The 14767-nt window shown below is 46.3% G+C and overlaps 15 non-coding genes across 15 annotated transcripts; all 15 read right to left on the reverse strand.

Annotated features, from left to right (window-relative positions):
- Positions 1-7142: 7142 nt before the first annotated feature.
- trnal-aag lies at positions 7143-7224 on the reverse strand. The gene has a single exon. It is a non-coding gene; the product is annotated as a tRNA-Leu (tRNA).
- A 95-nt stretch (positions 7225-7319) lies between these two features.
- trnag-ucc lies at positions 7320-7391 on the reverse strand. Its single transcript has one exon. It is a non-coding gene; the product is annotated as a tRNA-Gly (tRNA).
- A 353-nt stretch (positions 7392-7744) lies between these two features.
- Positions 7745-7826, reverse strand: trnal-uag. The gene has a single exon. It is a non-coding gene; the product is annotated as a tRNA-Leu (tRNA).
- Positions 7827-7963: 137 nt separating this feature from the next.
- trnal-aag lies at positions 7964-8045 on the reverse strand. The gene has a single exon. It is a non-coding gene; the product is annotated as a tRNA-Leu (tRNA).
- Positions 8046-8784: 739 nt separating this feature from the next.
- Positions 8785-8866, reverse strand: trnal-aag. Its single transcript has one exon. It is a non-coding gene; the product is annotated as a tRNA-Leu (tRNA).
- Positions 8867-8961: 95 nt separating this feature from the next.
- On the reverse strand, positions 8962-9033 carry trnag-ucc. Its single transcript has one exon. It is a non-coding gene; the product is annotated as a tRNA-Gly (tRNA).
- Positions 9034-9385: 352 nt separating this feature from the next.
- trnal-uag lies at positions 9386-9467 on the reverse strand. Its single transcript has one exon. It is a non-coding gene; the product is annotated as a tRNA-Leu (tRNA).
- Positions 9468-9604: 137 nt separating this feature from the next.
- On the reverse strand, positions 9605-9686 carry trnal-aag. Its single transcript has one exon. It is a non-coding gene; the product is annotated as a tRNA-Leu (tRNA).
- Positions 9687-9781: 95 nt separating this feature from the next.
- Positions 9782-9853, reverse strand: trnag-ucc. Its single transcript has one exon. It is a non-coding gene; the product is annotated as a tRNA-Gly (tRNA).
- Positions 9854-11603: 1750 nt separating this feature from the next.
- Positions 11604-11685, reverse strand: trnal-uag. The gene has a single exon. It is a non-coding gene; the product is annotated as a tRNA-Leu (tRNA).
- Positions 11686-11822: 137 nt separating this feature from the next.
- Positions 11823-11904, reverse strand: trnal-aag. Its single transcript has one exon. It is a non-coding gene; the product is annotated as a tRNA-Leu (tRNA).
- Positions 11905-11999: 95 nt separating this feature from the next.
- On the reverse strand, positions 12000-12071 carry trnag-ucc. Its single transcript has one exon. It is a non-coding gene; the product is annotated as a tRNA-Gly (tRNA).
- A 353-nt stretch (positions 12072-12424) lies between these two features.
- On the reverse strand, positions 12425-12506 carry trnal-uag. Its single transcript has one exon. It is a non-coding gene; the product is annotated as a tRNA-Leu (tRNA).
- Positions 12507-12643: 137 nt separating this feature from the next.
- On the reverse strand, positions 12644-12725 carry trnal-aag. Its single transcript has one exon. It is a non-coding gene; the product is annotated as a tRNA-Leu (tRNA).
- Positions 12726-12820: 95 nt separating this feature from the next.
- trnag-ucc lies at positions 12821-12892 on the reverse strand. The gene has a single exon. It is a non-coding gene; the product is annotated as a tRNA-Gly (tRNA).
- Positions 12893-14767: the final 1875 nt, after the last annotated feature.

A 14767-nucleotide genomic window follows, 5' to 3' on the forward strand; every position in this document is an offset into this window, starting at 1 on the left:
TACACAATCATGTACACCACAAATGTGGAGGGATGCACGATATATCGGCGGCCGATATATTATTAGCCGATAAGTGAAAAAATTAAAATATTATTATCGGTCCGATAACAGAATTCTGGCCGATAATTTGCGCCGATATTTTTTAAAGTCTTAAAATAGGCCTACGTAAGGTCTGTCTGGCTACACTGAGCTAGCCTACTTGAGCTTGGTTGGCTATACTTTTTCCTCGTGAATGATCCTGAGCCATTTAACCTTAACAGAGCGGAGTGCTGGTGTGTTTGCACTTTACCGCGCTGGTCGGGGAAACAAATAAAAAAACTCGTTAGTGGGACGAGTACATAAGTAGGCCTCAGTGTTGCGCGGTCTGCCCGAAATTAAGCGGTCGCCCGCGGATGACCGCGGTCACCCGCGGTTATGAGTCATAAACAAAATATTTGAATGATATTCGGGTCATTTGTGGGCGGGTCAGTTAAAATTAATTAAATATATATTTTCTACAAATAGGCCTTAAAATATCACGAGAAGGCTAGCTAGCATCATTACAGTAAAGCATCAATCCAGTAAAGTCAACAGTAAAGAAGCTGAAGACGCGAGTTAAAATAATAAAGACACCCCTTCAGGAAAAGCGATATAGGCTATGGGAAATATTGGGAAACGTTATTAAAGAAGATGACAGTAGTACAAGTTTCTTGTACTATGGTATATGGTCTATGTAGGCCTACTTCTTACGAAGCCATTTAAGTATGACAGCCAAAACGGGCAGCCTACAGGAATAAATGTTATGGCACAGACTACACAGCCATATCTACCCGTATAGGTTTGCGCATTCATAAAAGTTACCTTAGTTCGTTGTGTTTGTGACTTTAAACAGTGGCTTTGCTTTAGTAAAGCTTTGTGCTTCATTCAGCATTATAAACCAGTTCTTACGCTAACGTTTTGACCAGCAATGCATCTCTCTTGCCTACCTTGCCTCACCATTTCTATTTTCGAAAGAAAGATGTATGTCCATGGCCTTCAAATCTTATCCTAGTGTTCTAATCCTTGGTGGTTGCGTGCGTGCTTGCGCTCTTATTCTCATTCTCTGTCCTGCGCAAACATTATGTCCTGCATGCTTACTGCGTGTAGTTCTACTGCATAAAGTTTCGCAAATAAATTAGTTTGTTTTACAGAAATGGCCTACTGTCACACTGTATGCAGGCTATAACCAAAAGCACACATTTTGTAAATAAGCGGGTCGGATCGCGGGTCGGGTATAATTTTGTCCTAATTAATATTCGCGGTCCGAGTTGCGGTCGGGTTGATTAAAATATCGGGCGACCGCGGGCCGCTTGTGACCAAACCCGCGCAACACTGGTAGGCCTAGTTCTAAGTTGTGTTTTAGTATTATATTTGCATTACTTTAGCTTGGGTTTTTTATTATTACCTAGAAATATGCAAACCATTCGTGCTTCAGTTCCAGACAGTCATCATAATAAGTTATTAAAACCTTCAGGGCTAACGCCTTTCATTTCTGCTGCAGCAGGTTGTGAGCAACAGAGTAGACGGACATAAGATACAGTCTGAGGAGTTGCAGCTTTATTCAGTTACCCGCAGTTGAAACTAAACCTAAGTTTCCCTCACAAACTCTGATTTGGTCCCTATACTGTAGCTTATTCCAAGCTGAGCTGTTTATGAGCGTTTAGTCCTTAATGAGAACGATTCAAACTCTCTAGCCACTCACTCGCAATTCACTGACATCAGGTTCACTACTATTATGAGTTCTGTCCATCATTTGGTGGTAGGTTAAATTACTGCAATAAAATTATGCTTATTAAATGCTTTCCCCAAATCACTTTTCACAATTTTTCAAGAGTAATATTATCGGTTATTGTATCATTATCAGCCACAACAAACCAATAAATATCGGTTATTGTTATCGGCCCTAAAGTTCCATATCGGTGCATCTCTACAAATTTGACAAACAATACATTTTACGTGTAATAACAGTAACAGTAAAAATAAAAGTTATTGAAAAATAAAACTGTATTTTCTCTGTCATAAGTTATACAGTACCTGTAATCAATTTACTATGCATTTTAACAAGCTGATTTAGAATTACAATATTGCTAACTATTGCATAGCTTCATAAATTTGTAACTATCTATTATGGCCTGTCTCTTTATCTCTCTTTCTCTCTCTCTGTCTAAATAATGGATGGAGACAGTCCATTTGTTATCTCTACATCTTAGAGGTACCCACACAACCCTATTGACTCTGCTGTGTAACTAGCAGTGATTTAAGGGTGTGGGCACTTTAAACAAACATTGGAGCACAAGGCAAGTGTTTGCTCTCTACTACAAGCCATATCCCAAAGAAACACCCTGAAGCACAACACTCAAGAAGTCAAAGGTTACGTTGGGCCTCTCCAGCCCTTCCTGTTTCTGAGGGTAGCTGCCAATCACATATCTCTGCTTATCACTGTGTGTATGTGTGTGTGTGTGTGTGTGGGGGGAGAAAAAGGCTCTGCATGACCTGTCTACCTACTCTTTTATGTACGGTCTGCCACATACCTCGCTCAAGAAACTTGACGACAGGCTTCACTTTTATTTGCATTCTTCACATTAATGATGCACTGCACTTATATTTGTCTGCTTCATTTTTGAAAAAAAAAAAATCTTTGGAGCTCTTCATAAAAAACTAAGCATGGACCTCAGAGAGAAACCTGTAGCACCAGAGACAACTTTTCTTTAAACATGATGAAACTATACAATGTGTTTAAGTGAACAATCTTGTCTGCACAATGGGAGAATTTTCCATTTTGTTTTACTTATCTGAACTATTAAATTGTTTGAAAAGGAACTGATAGGTCTACCATTCCGCTCAAGTTGTACATCTCTAATTTACAGCTTGAACGTGTCATATACGGCTCAACAGTGTAAGAATGCCACCCAGAGGCATATTGCGAGAACTACAAATGAACTTAAGGGCAATACTGGATCCATGTCCTGGAATGGATGATTTTTCATAAATGAGATTGGCAAAAATGGGGAGAAATAAACAAATTGACCATTTTAATGCCAATCACTTAAGATAAATACATTAAATGGAAAAGAATAATCCCAAAATAAATGGGGCCATACCAATTTGACAAATCGAAGGTGGGAATGATGTCACACCAGATTTATAGTGTTTGTTCTGGATGCATTTTGTATTTTATCTTGACACCTTTTGTAAATGCAAATGTCTTTGTTTTGGGGATGAAAAATGTATCAATATTTCACATTTGAATTGGCAAAGATATACATCAATGCATCAATAACTTCATAGGTTATAAAATATAAGGCCTATACATGATACCTGCTTATTCATGAGAAAACAATTCTTTATGGTAACAATGTGTATGGAATGTGCTATGCTTTAGACTTATCTCTGGACTCATAGCAGAACTTTAAAGTGCTTTCATGCCAAAAAATGTAATCTAACCAAGAGTTGCCTTATATTAAGATCACAAAATCTAATTGCTATTGTTTTCAGTATAAAGACACCTACCTAGGGCTCTCTTGTAAAATCATAATTTAATCTTCATCTTTGACCGCTCGGCCAAACACAGGCCACTTCTGTTAGTGAGATGGCTAGAGAAGACAGGCGACATGTCTGTCACTCACCCAGGGCTCAAATGATCTTTTTGTCTTTAAAGGAACATTCTGGTATTTAGCACTTTGAGTCCCTTTTCTGGTTTGTTTTGGATGAACTAGAATGGTGGACGCCGAAATTTTGACGATTGGTCCTGTCTCGACTTTTCTGACTCATTTTGAATCGCCTTTGACTAGTCAGAGTGGCTGCTTACAGGCATGCTCAAACATGTCTTAAAACAACCCTTAACGTTCGTTTTCAAAACTGTGCAACTCACCGAGTGGTTAGTGGTGTTCGTTGATGTATGATTTCCAGCCGTATTATTTGCTATTGTGGAACTATTTTTTCAGACACCTCACAACCGCGTATAAACTTCCGCTCAATATTTGAGCCTGAAGCATAGACTGTGGCGCAGTAATATCAACGTGCAATGAGTCTTCCAACAGAAATCAATGGGATTTTACAAAATGCCAAATAAAACACGACAGAAACTGTATTTCGCTACGCTACTTGTTTTGGAACATCAAAGAACACTACTAACCACTCGGTGAGTTGCACAGTTTTGAAAAGTATGCTTTAGATATGTAAACAGAGCACCTGATTTTTTAATGTGTGTTAATGAATACACCACTATCAAACTAATAGTGATAGGCTATTATTACAACTCCAGGGATCTGTGTGTGTCTTCAAAATGGATTCTGTATGGTGTGATTTAAATTGTTTGTCTTTTCCTCGTAGAAAGTTGCATCTGTGCCCCCCTTTAGGATTGAGCCCTCGTCCTCCCAACTGACCCTGTGGCCCTCCGCTGCAGCAGAACTGGCCTTTGAGTACCGCCAGAAGGGGCCACTACCTAGAAGATCAAGAGGGTGGACAGGGTGTGCATGAAGGCAAGGGACACAGTGTCACTGAAAGGAGGCGACCCCAGAGCGTGATGTATGCAGGCTGATGGGTCGGTGTATTGTCTGACAGCAGCGGCCGGTTCAGCAGTGGCGGGTTCAGCAGTGGCGGTGTATCGTCTGACAGCAGCCGACCCAGGGCCCAGCAGCATCGGCAGTGTATCGTCCAGCAGTACCTGACCCAGGGCCCAGCAGCATCAGCAGTGACAGTAGCGCACCCATGACCCAGCAGCAATGGCGCTGTATCGTCCAGCAACAGCGGACCCAGGGCCAGCAGCAGTGTCTAAGTGTATCGTCCAGCAGCAGCCGACCTACACGCACACAGGCACACACACACACACACACACACACACACACACACACACACACACTTTGCCTTCTTCTGCTGGTGCTTATTTAGTCATAAAATGCTGTTCTCCAATGTTCTGCAGAGCCATATAAAGGTAGAGTTGGGACAACTCCATTGACGCTAATGTTCCATTTTTTTCCAACAATGGCAGCTAATGGAAGCCTCAAATAGTTCCCGGAAGTTAAGTAAGGGATAATGTATAGAACGCCGGTCATTACTGGGAAAATAAGTCCCGACTTAACCGAACCGGACCCGGCGAGCGGAGGGGTCTTGTTCCGCCCTGAAGGGACTTATTTTCACAGTAATGACCGGCACAAGAGTAGCAACTTTAACATAGGCCCGAACGTTGGGAAGGCCCATTCATGTGAATGGAACTTTCTGCAGCACTCTGAAGAGCCGTGTAATAACAATTAATAATAGCAGTAGTGCAGTTACAGCAGTATAGACTGTTTGTAGCCAACATTTCAGACTCAGATTTACATTCCTTTGCCTCATCCGAATAATAATAATAATAATAACAGTAATAGTAGTAAAATAATAGTAGGCTATCAATAGCCTAATTATAATAATAATCGATTTATGTATCGACTACGACTTTTCTGCTGCTCAGTCTTTATCAGTTCCTCAAATAAATTAAAAGAGGCTAAGCCCAATAAATGTGCCACACGTAATAGCCGAATATTAGATAACCCTTGCTTATCCCATTTCAATTAGGCAGCACTACACCACCACGAACAAGCTGTCATTAAGTTTTTGCGTTTAGTAGTCCTACAACTTTTATGACGTGACGTTTCTTGGGCATTTAGCTTCACCATCACGTCATTGTAACGTATGCGCAATGCTTATCTCGGCTATGGATTTAAGTGGCTTAAAGGCAGCAAAAGTGGGATATAGTGCAACTGCTTCCCCAAAACAATTCCTCCATAACTGTGTATTTAATCGTTTGATATGTGGATAACTTTCAGTGGACTAAACAAAAGGTAAAGATTTTGTTATCACAAGGCTAGCTGGTTCGTTATTTGGCGAAGCATATAGCCAACTTTGTTTGCAGCAGTGAAGCTGAGTTTGTTGTTAACATTGTTGGTAACTGTCAGGGAATTTAACCCCAACATATAGATACAAGAACCACAACACGTAGTATGGCTTTGCCCACAAAGTCTGAATCTCAAGCTCTTTAGCCTAGCATCTTAATGCTGTATTCACAGCACGGTGAATGACAAACGGTGACAAAATGCTGTTGTTTATGAGTTCATAGCCTGGTTATTTATCGCATTACCATGGGGTTACTGTGTAGGTAATGCTACGGTTAACTTAACATGCCCACCATTACACTGGAGAGATGTTAGAAAACTTTTAAGCTACTTAAGGTAGTTCGCTCATTATCTCAGATCAGTGAAGAACTAACTACCAGAGAAAACGGGGAGAAAACTAAAACAAGTTAATGTTAGACTTAGACTAGCTGTGTTACAGTTTCTCGTTGCAAAATTAAAATCTCCATGCGCTTTTGTAGGCTACACGCAGTCTCAAAAACACTGTTTAGGCCTACAGCTCTTGAGTCACGTACTAGGTCATTTTTTTTAACGATAATTTAGATAGGCCAAGGCTACACTTATGGGGTGGGTGCTTTGCGTTTTCTAAAGAATCTCCCGTCTTGGTTTTGTACAGAAATTAATATTAAGTGACACATACGTAAAAGGGAGAAAAAAGCTTCCGATATTTAGCAGGCTACGGTCTGGAATTTAATTTAGTTTTTTTTAATCAATGTTGTTCATAACTGTTTGCCTTTCAAGTAAATAATTAAATAATAAAATAGGTAATGATATGCACAGGGCAGAACAAAGCTTCAATCTAATTGGCTGTTTCTCCGTTACACCTATACGCGGCTGGCCACTGCTTGGAATGCAGCTATGCTAACCACTATACCACCAACGCCACACTGATGGGGAAAAGCCTTTGCAACAAGGCTAAGCCAAAGTAGGCCTATCAGTCAGGCCCTTTGCAGTCCCGACATATTTTTTAGCCCTGTGAAGCAGGCAGTTCAACAGACTGGCATAGCCTTTGCTAGCTCGGCACAAGAGTAGCAACTTTCAAACCGCAAGGCGTCTCTGGAAGTGGAGGCAAGAGCTGTATCAAAAGGCTTGCTCCAATTCGGTCACCTCCAGACACTGCAAGCGGGGCGTGGCTCAGAATCCCAAGACTTGCAGCAAACGCGGAGAGGGACGTCGACATTTGCTCACGAGGCCCTGATAAAAGGACAGGCTCGGTCTTCGCAAATCAGAAGATAATGGCAGTGGCGGGATTTGAACCCACGCCTCCAGAGAGACTGGAGCCTTAATCCAGCGCCTTAGACCGCTCGGCCACGCTACCCTGTGTTTTCACGGGAATGAGGAGGCGCAAATGTCGTAGTGAGACCGGAGGCCTTCGGGGCTCAGTAAAGAGGACTTTAATTAAAGAGAGAGCTCTGCGTTGGCCGGGAATCGAACCCGGGTCAACTGCTTGGAAGGCAGCTATGCTAACCACTATACCACCAACGCCAAACTGATGGGGAAAAGCCTTTGCAACAAGGCTAAGCCAAAGTAGGCCTATCAGTCAGGCCTTTTGCAGTCCCGACATATTTTTTAGCCCTGTGAAGCAGGCAGTTCAACAGACTGGCATAGCCTTTGCGAGCTCGGCACAAGAGTAGCAACTTTCAAACCGGGGGCATGCTCTGGAAGTGGAGGCAACAGCTGTATCAAAAAGCTTGCTCCAATTCGGTCACCTCCAGACACTGCAAGCGGGGCGTGGCTCAGAATCCCAAGACTTGCAGCAAACGTGGAGAGGGACGTCGACATTTGCTCACGAGGCCCTTATAAAAGGACAGGCTCGGTCTTCGCAAATCAGAAGATAATGGCAGTGGTGGGATTTGAACCCACGCCTCCAGAGAGACTGGAGCCTAAATCCAGCGCCTTAGACCGCTCGGCCACACTACCCCACAGGGCAAAACCATCAGAAGTGAAGAATTCCTCACTTCTGTTAGCGAGATGGCTAGAGAAGACAGGCAACATGACTGTCATTCACCCATTGGTTTTGAGGGCAAAGCCATCTCTTCTTGCACTGCTGGTCATAATGGCAGCGGTGGGATTCGAACCCACGCCCCCGAAGAGACTGGAGCCTTAATCCAGCGCCTTAGACCGCTCGGCCACGCTACCCTGTGTTTTCACGGGAATGAGGAGGCGCAAATGTCGTAGTGAGACCGGAGGCCTTCGGGGCTCAGTAAAGAGGACTTTAATTAAAGAGAGAGCTCTGCGTTGGCCGGGAATCGAACCCAGGTCAACTGCTTGGAAGGCAGCTACGCTAACCACTATACCATCAACACCACACTGATGGGGAAAAGCCTTTGCAACAAGGCTAAGCCAAAGTAGGCCTATCAGTCAGGCCCTTTGCAGTCCCGACATATTTTTTAGCCCTGTGAAGCAGGCAGTTCAACAGACTGGCATAGCCTTTGCTAGCTCGGCACAAGAGTAGCAACTTTCAAACCGCAAGGCGTCTCTGGAAGTGGAGGCAACAGCTGTATCAAAAAGCTTGCTCCAATTCGGTCACCTCCAGACACTGCAAGCGGGGCGTGGCTCAGAATCCCAAGACTTGCAGCAAACGCGGAGAGGGACGTCGACATTTGCTCACGAGGCCCTGATAAAAGGACAGACTCGGTCTTCGCAAATCAGAAGATAATGGCAGTGGTGGGATTTGAACACACGCCTCCAGAGAGACTGGAGCCTAAATGCAACGCCTTAGACCGCTCGGCCACACTACCCCACAGGGCAAAACCCTCAGAAGGGAAGAATTCCTCACTTCTGTTAGCGAGATGGCTAGAGAAGACAGGTGACATGACTGTCATTCACCCATTGGTTTTGAGGGCAAAGCCATCTCTTCTTGCACTGCTGGTCATAATGGCAGCGGTGGGATTCTAACCCACGCCCCCGAAGAGACTGGAGTCTTAATCCAGCGCCTTAGACCACTCGGCCACGCTACCCTGTGTTTTCACAGGAATGAGGAGGCGCAAATGTCGTAGTGAGACCGGAGGCCTTCGGGGCTCAGTAAAGAGGACTTTAATTAAAGAGAGATCTCTGCATTGGCCGGGAATCGAACCCGGGTCAACTGCTTGGAAGGCAGCTATGCTAACCACTATACCACCAACGACACACTGATGGAGAAAAGCCTTTGCAACAAGGCTAAGCCAAAGTAGGCCTATCAGTCAGGCCCTTTGCAGTCCCGACATATTTTTTAGCCCTGTGAAGCAGGCAGTTCAACAGACTGGCATAGCCTTTGCTAGCTCGGCACAAGAGTAGCAACTTTCAAACCGCATATGCCTCTGGAAGTGGAGGCAACAGCTGTATCAAAAAGCTTGCTCCAATTCGGTCACCTCCAGACACTGCAAGCGGGGCGTGGCTCAGAATCCCAAGACTTGCAGCAAACGCGGAGAGGGACGTCGACATTTGCTCACGAGGCCATGATAAAAGGACAGGCTCGGTCTTCGCAAATCAGAAGATAATGGCAGTGGTGGGATTTGAACCCACGCCTCCAGAGAGACTGGAGCCTAAATCCAGCGCCTTAGACCGCTCGGCCAAACTACCCCACAGGGCAAAACCCTCAGAAGGGAAGAATTCCTCACTTCTGTTAGCGAGATGGCTAGAGAAGACAGGCGACATGACTGTCATTCACCCATTGGTTTTGAGGGCAAAGCCATCTCTTCTTGCACTGCTGGTCATAATGGCAGCGGTGGGATTCGAACCCACGCCCCCGAAGAGACTGGAGCCTTAATCCAGCGCCTTAGACCGCTCGGCCACGCTACCCTGTGTTTTCACGGGAATGAGGAGGCGCAAATGTCGTAGTGAGACCGGAGGCCTTCGGGGCTCAGTAAAGAGGACTTTAATTAAAGAGAGAGCTCTGCGTTGGCCGGGAATCGAACCCGGGTCAACTGCTTGGAAGGCAGCTATGCTAACCACTATACCACCAACGCCACACTGATGGGGAAAAGCCTATGCAACAAGGCTAAGCCAAAGTAGGCCTATCAGTCAGGCCCTTTGCAGTCCCGACATATTTTTAGCCCTGTGAAGCAGGCAGTTCAACAGACTGGCATAGCCTTTGCTAGCTTCGGCAAAAGAGTAGCAACTTTCAAACCCAAGTATATGTCTCTGGAAGTGGAGGCAACAGCTGTATCAAAAAGCTTGCTCCAATTCGGTCACCTCAAAGTCAAAGTCAAAGTCAAAGTCAAAGTCAGCTTTATTGTCAATTTCTTCACATGTTCCAGACATACAAAGAGATCGAAATTACGTTTCTCACTATCCCACGGTGAAGACAAGACATATTTTACCAATTTAGGTCCACAGACAAACATAACATTCAAGTAAACAAAAAGTAAGTAATTAAGTAAATAAGAGGGCACATATAATAATGAAAAAGAAGAGCAGCAAAATGTGGTTGAAATTGTGCATAGACAGTCAATAAAAATACTAGTGCAAATTCAGGCCAATAAAAGGCTTGGGTAGTTCTGTTTGACCTAAGTAAGAAGAAAGTGGCATAGTGGTGCAAGTTATGTAAGAGCAGCAGAAGTGTTGTGTTTCAGGACAACAACACCAGTTGTAAAGTGTACAAGTGTGCAAGTGTGCAAGTGGAGTAGTGCAGGCGGGCATTTTGGGTCCAATGTCCAGGATGTTATGTAGCTGAGGGTGGAGGGGGGAGAGGGGGGAGAGTTCAGCATCCCACGGCTTGGTGTATGAAGCTGTTGGTGAGTCTGGTAGTGGGGCGCGAGGCTTCTGTACCTCTTCCCAGAGGGCAGTAGATCAAACAGATTGTGGCGGGGGTGACTTGCATCACTCCCAATTTTGGTCGCCTTTGGCGGGTGAGGTGGGTGGTGTAAATGTCCTTCAGGGAGGGGAGTGAAGCACCAATAATCCTTCCAGCTGTGTTCACTATGCTGCAGGGCTTTCCTGTTGTATTCAGTGCAGCTTCCGCCCCACAGCGATACAGCTGGAGAGGATGCTCTCGATGGTGCCTCGGTAGAATGTGGTCATGATGGCTGGTGGAGCACTTGCTGCGCCCTGAGTTTCCGGAGAGGAAGTACAGGCGGCTGAGCCTCTCTTCGCCAGTGATGCAGTGTTGGTGGTCCAGGAGAGGTCTTCACTGATGTGCACCCCAGGAATTTGGTGCTGCTCGCTCTCTCCACCACAGCACCGTCGATGGTCAGTGGCAGGTGTTGGGTGTGACCTCTCGAAGTCAACAACAATCTCTTTGGTCTTGCTGACGTTCAGCAGGAGGTTGTTGTCCCTGCACCGCGTGGTCAGATGGTCGACCTCCAACCTGTATTGAGTCTAAAGTAAGCCCTTGGAGATGAGACCCACCAGAGTTGTGTCGTCAGCAAATTTCACTATGTGATTGTTGCTGTAGGTTGCAGTGCAGTCATCGTCAGCAGGGTGAAGAGCAGCGGACTGAGCACGCCAGCCTGGGGGGCCCCTGTGCTCAGTGTGATGCTGCTTGAGGTATTGTTGCCAACACGTACTACTTGGGGCCTCTGACAGAGGAAGTCCAGTAGCCAGTTGCAGAGGTAGGTACTGAGTCCCAGTTTGTCAAGTTCCGAGTACCTCCAGACACTGCAAGCGGGGCGTGGCTCAGAATCCCAAGACTTGCAGCAAACGCGGAGAGGGACGTCGACATTTGCTCACGAGGCCCTGATAAAAGGACAGGCTCGGTCTTCGCAAATCAGAAGATAATGGCAGTGGTGGGATTTGAACCCACGCCTCCAGAGAGACAGGAGCCTAAATCCAGCGCCTTAGACCGCTCGGCCACACTACCCAACAGGGCAAAACCCTCAGAAGGGAAGAATTCCTCACTTCTGTTAGCGAGATGGCTAGAGAAGACAGGAGACATGACTGTCATTCACCCATTGGTTTTGAGGGCAAAGCCATCTCTTCTTGCACTGCTGGTCTTAATGGCAGCGGTGGGATTCGAACCCGCGCCCCCGAAGAGACTGGAGCCTTAATCCAGCGCCTTAGACCGCTGGGCCACGCTACCCTTTGTTTTCACTGGAATGAGGAGGCACAAATGTCGTAGTGAGACCGGAGGCCTTCGGGGATAAGTAAAGAGGACTTTAATTAAAGAAAGAGCTCTGCGTTGGCCGGGAATCGAACCCGGGTCAACTGCTTGGAAGGCAGCTATGCTAACCACTATACCACCAACGCCACACTGATGGGGAAAAGCCATTGCAACAAGGCTAAGCCAAAGTAGGCCTATCAGTCAGGCCCTTTGCAGTCCCGACATATTTTTTAGCCCTGTGAAGCAGGCAGTTCAACAGACTGGCATAGCCTTTGCTAGCTCGGCACAAGAGTAGCAACTTTCAAACCGCAAGGCGTCTCTGGAAGTGGAGGCAACAGCTGTATCAAAAAGCTTGCTCCAATTCGGTCACCTCCAGACACTGCAAGCGGGGCGTGGCTCAGAATCCCAAGACTTGCAGCAAACGCGGAGAGGGACGTCGACATTTGCTCACGAGGCCCTGATAAAAGGACAGGCTCGGTCTTCGCAAATCAGAAGATAATGGCAGTGGTGGGATTTGAACACACGCCTCCAGAGAGACTAGAGCCTAAATCCAGCGCCTTAGACCGCTCGGCCACACTACCACACAGGGCAAAACCCTAAGAAGGGAAGAATTCCTCACTTCTGTTAGCGAGATGGCTAGAGAAGACAGGCGACATGACTGTCATTCACCCATTGGTTTTGAGGGCAAAGCCATCTCTTCTTGCACTGCTGGTCATAATGAAAGCGGTGGGATTCGAACCAACGCCCCCGAAGAGACTGGAGCCTTAATCCAGCGCCTTAGACCGCTCGGCCACGCTACCATTTGTTTTCACGGGAATGAGGAGGCGCAAATGTCGTAGTGAGACCGGAGGCCTTCGGGGCTCAGTAAAGATAACTTTAATTAAAGAGAGAGCTCTGCGTTGGCCGGGAATCGAACCCGGGTCAACTGCTTGGAAGGCAGCTATGCTAACCACTATACCACCAACGCCACACTGATGGGGAAAAGCCTATGCAACAAGGCTAAGCCAAAGAAGGCCTATCAGTCAGGCCCTTTGCAGTCCCGACATATTTTTAGCCCTGTGAAGCAGGCAGTTCAACAGACTGGCATAGCCTTTGCTAGCTCGGCAAAAGAGTAGCAACTTTCAAACCGCAAGGCGTCTCTGGAAGTGGAGGCAACAGCTGTATCAAAAAGCTTGCTCCAATTCGGTCACCTCAAAGTCAAAGTCAAAGTCAAAGTCAAAGTCAGCTTTATTGTCAATTTCTTCACATGTTCCAGACATACAAAGAGATCGAAATTACGTTTCTCACTATCCCACGGTGAAGACAAGACATATTTTACCAATTTAGGTCCACAGACAAACATAACATTCAAGTAAACAAAAAAGTAAGTAATTAAGTAAATAAGAGGGCACATATAATAATGAAAAAATAAGAGCAGCAAAATGTGGTTGAAATTGTGCATAGACAGTCAATAAAAATACTAGTGCAAATTCAGGCCAATAAAAGGCTTGGGTAGTTCTGTTTGACCTAAGTAAGAAGAAAGTGGCATAGTGGTGCAAGTTATGTAAGAGCAGCAGAAGTGTTGTGTTTCAGGACAACAACACCAGTTGTAAAGTGTACAAGTGTGCAAGTGTGCAAGTGGAGTAGTGCAGGAGGGCATTTTTGGGTCCAATGTCCAGGATGTTATGTAGCTGAGGGTGGAGGGGAGAGGAGGGAGAGAGTTCAGCATCCCACGGCTTGGTGTATGAAGCTGTTGGTGAGTCTGGTGCGGGGGCGCAGGCTTCTGTACCTCTTCCCAGAGGGCAGTAGATCAAACAGATTGTGAGCCGGGTGACTTGCATCACTCCCAATTTTTGGTGCGCCGGCGGGGTGAGGGGTGGGTGGTGTAAATGTCTTCAGGGAGGGGTGAAGCACCAATAATCCTTCCAGCTGTGTTCACTATCTCTGGCTGCAGGGCTTTCCTGTTGTATTCAGTGCAGCTTCGCCCCACACAGCGATACAGCTGGAGAGGATGCTCACCGATGGTGCCTACGGTAGAATGTGGTCATGATGGCTGGTGGAGCACTTGCTACCGCCTGAGTTTCCTTAGGAAGTACGAAGCTGGCGCTGAGCTCTTAGCCAGTGATGCAGGTTGGTGGTCCAGGAGAGGTCTTCACTGATGTGCACCCCCAGGAATTTGGTGCTGCTCGCTCTCTCCACCACAGCACCGTCGATGGTCAGTGGCAGGTGTTGGGTGTGACCTCTCGAAGTCAACAACAATCTCTTTGGTCTTGCTGGACGTTCAGCAGGAGGTTGTTGTCCCTGCACCACGTGGTCAGATGGTCGACCTCAACCAACCTGTATTGAGTCCTCGTAAAGCCCTTGGAGATGAGACCCACCAGAGATTGTGTCGTCAGCAAATTTCACTATGTGATTGTTCCTGTAGTTTGCAGTGCAGTCATCGCGTCAGCAGGGTGAAAACAGCGGGGACTGAGCACGCGCAGCCTTGGGGGCCCCTGTGCTCAGTGTGATGCTGTTGAGGTATTGTTGCCAACCGCATACTACTTGGGGCCTCTGACAGAGGAAGTCCAGTAGCCAGTTGCAGAGGTAGGTACTGAGTCCCAGTTTGTAGTTCCAAGTACCTCCAGACACTGCAAGCGGGGCGTGGCTCAGAATCCCAAGACTTGCAGCAAACGGAGAGGGACGTCGACATTTGCTCGAGGGCCCTGATAAAGGACAGGCTCGGTCTTCGCAAAATCAGAAGATAATGGCAGTGGTGGGATTTGAACCCACCCCAGAGAACAGAGAGCCTAAATCCAGCCTTTAGAGCTCCGCCACACTACCCAACAGGGCAAAACCCTCAGAAGGAAGAATTTCTCACTGT

Source organism: Alosa alosa, chromosome 9 (genome assembly GCF_017589495.1).
Source record: "Alosa alosa isolate M-15738 ecotype Scorff River chromosome 9, AALO_Geno_1.1, whole genome shotgun sequence".
Taxonomy (NCBI): domain Eukaryota; kingdom Metazoa; phylum Chordata; class Actinopteri; order Clupeiformes; family Clupeidae; genus Alosa; species Alosa alosa.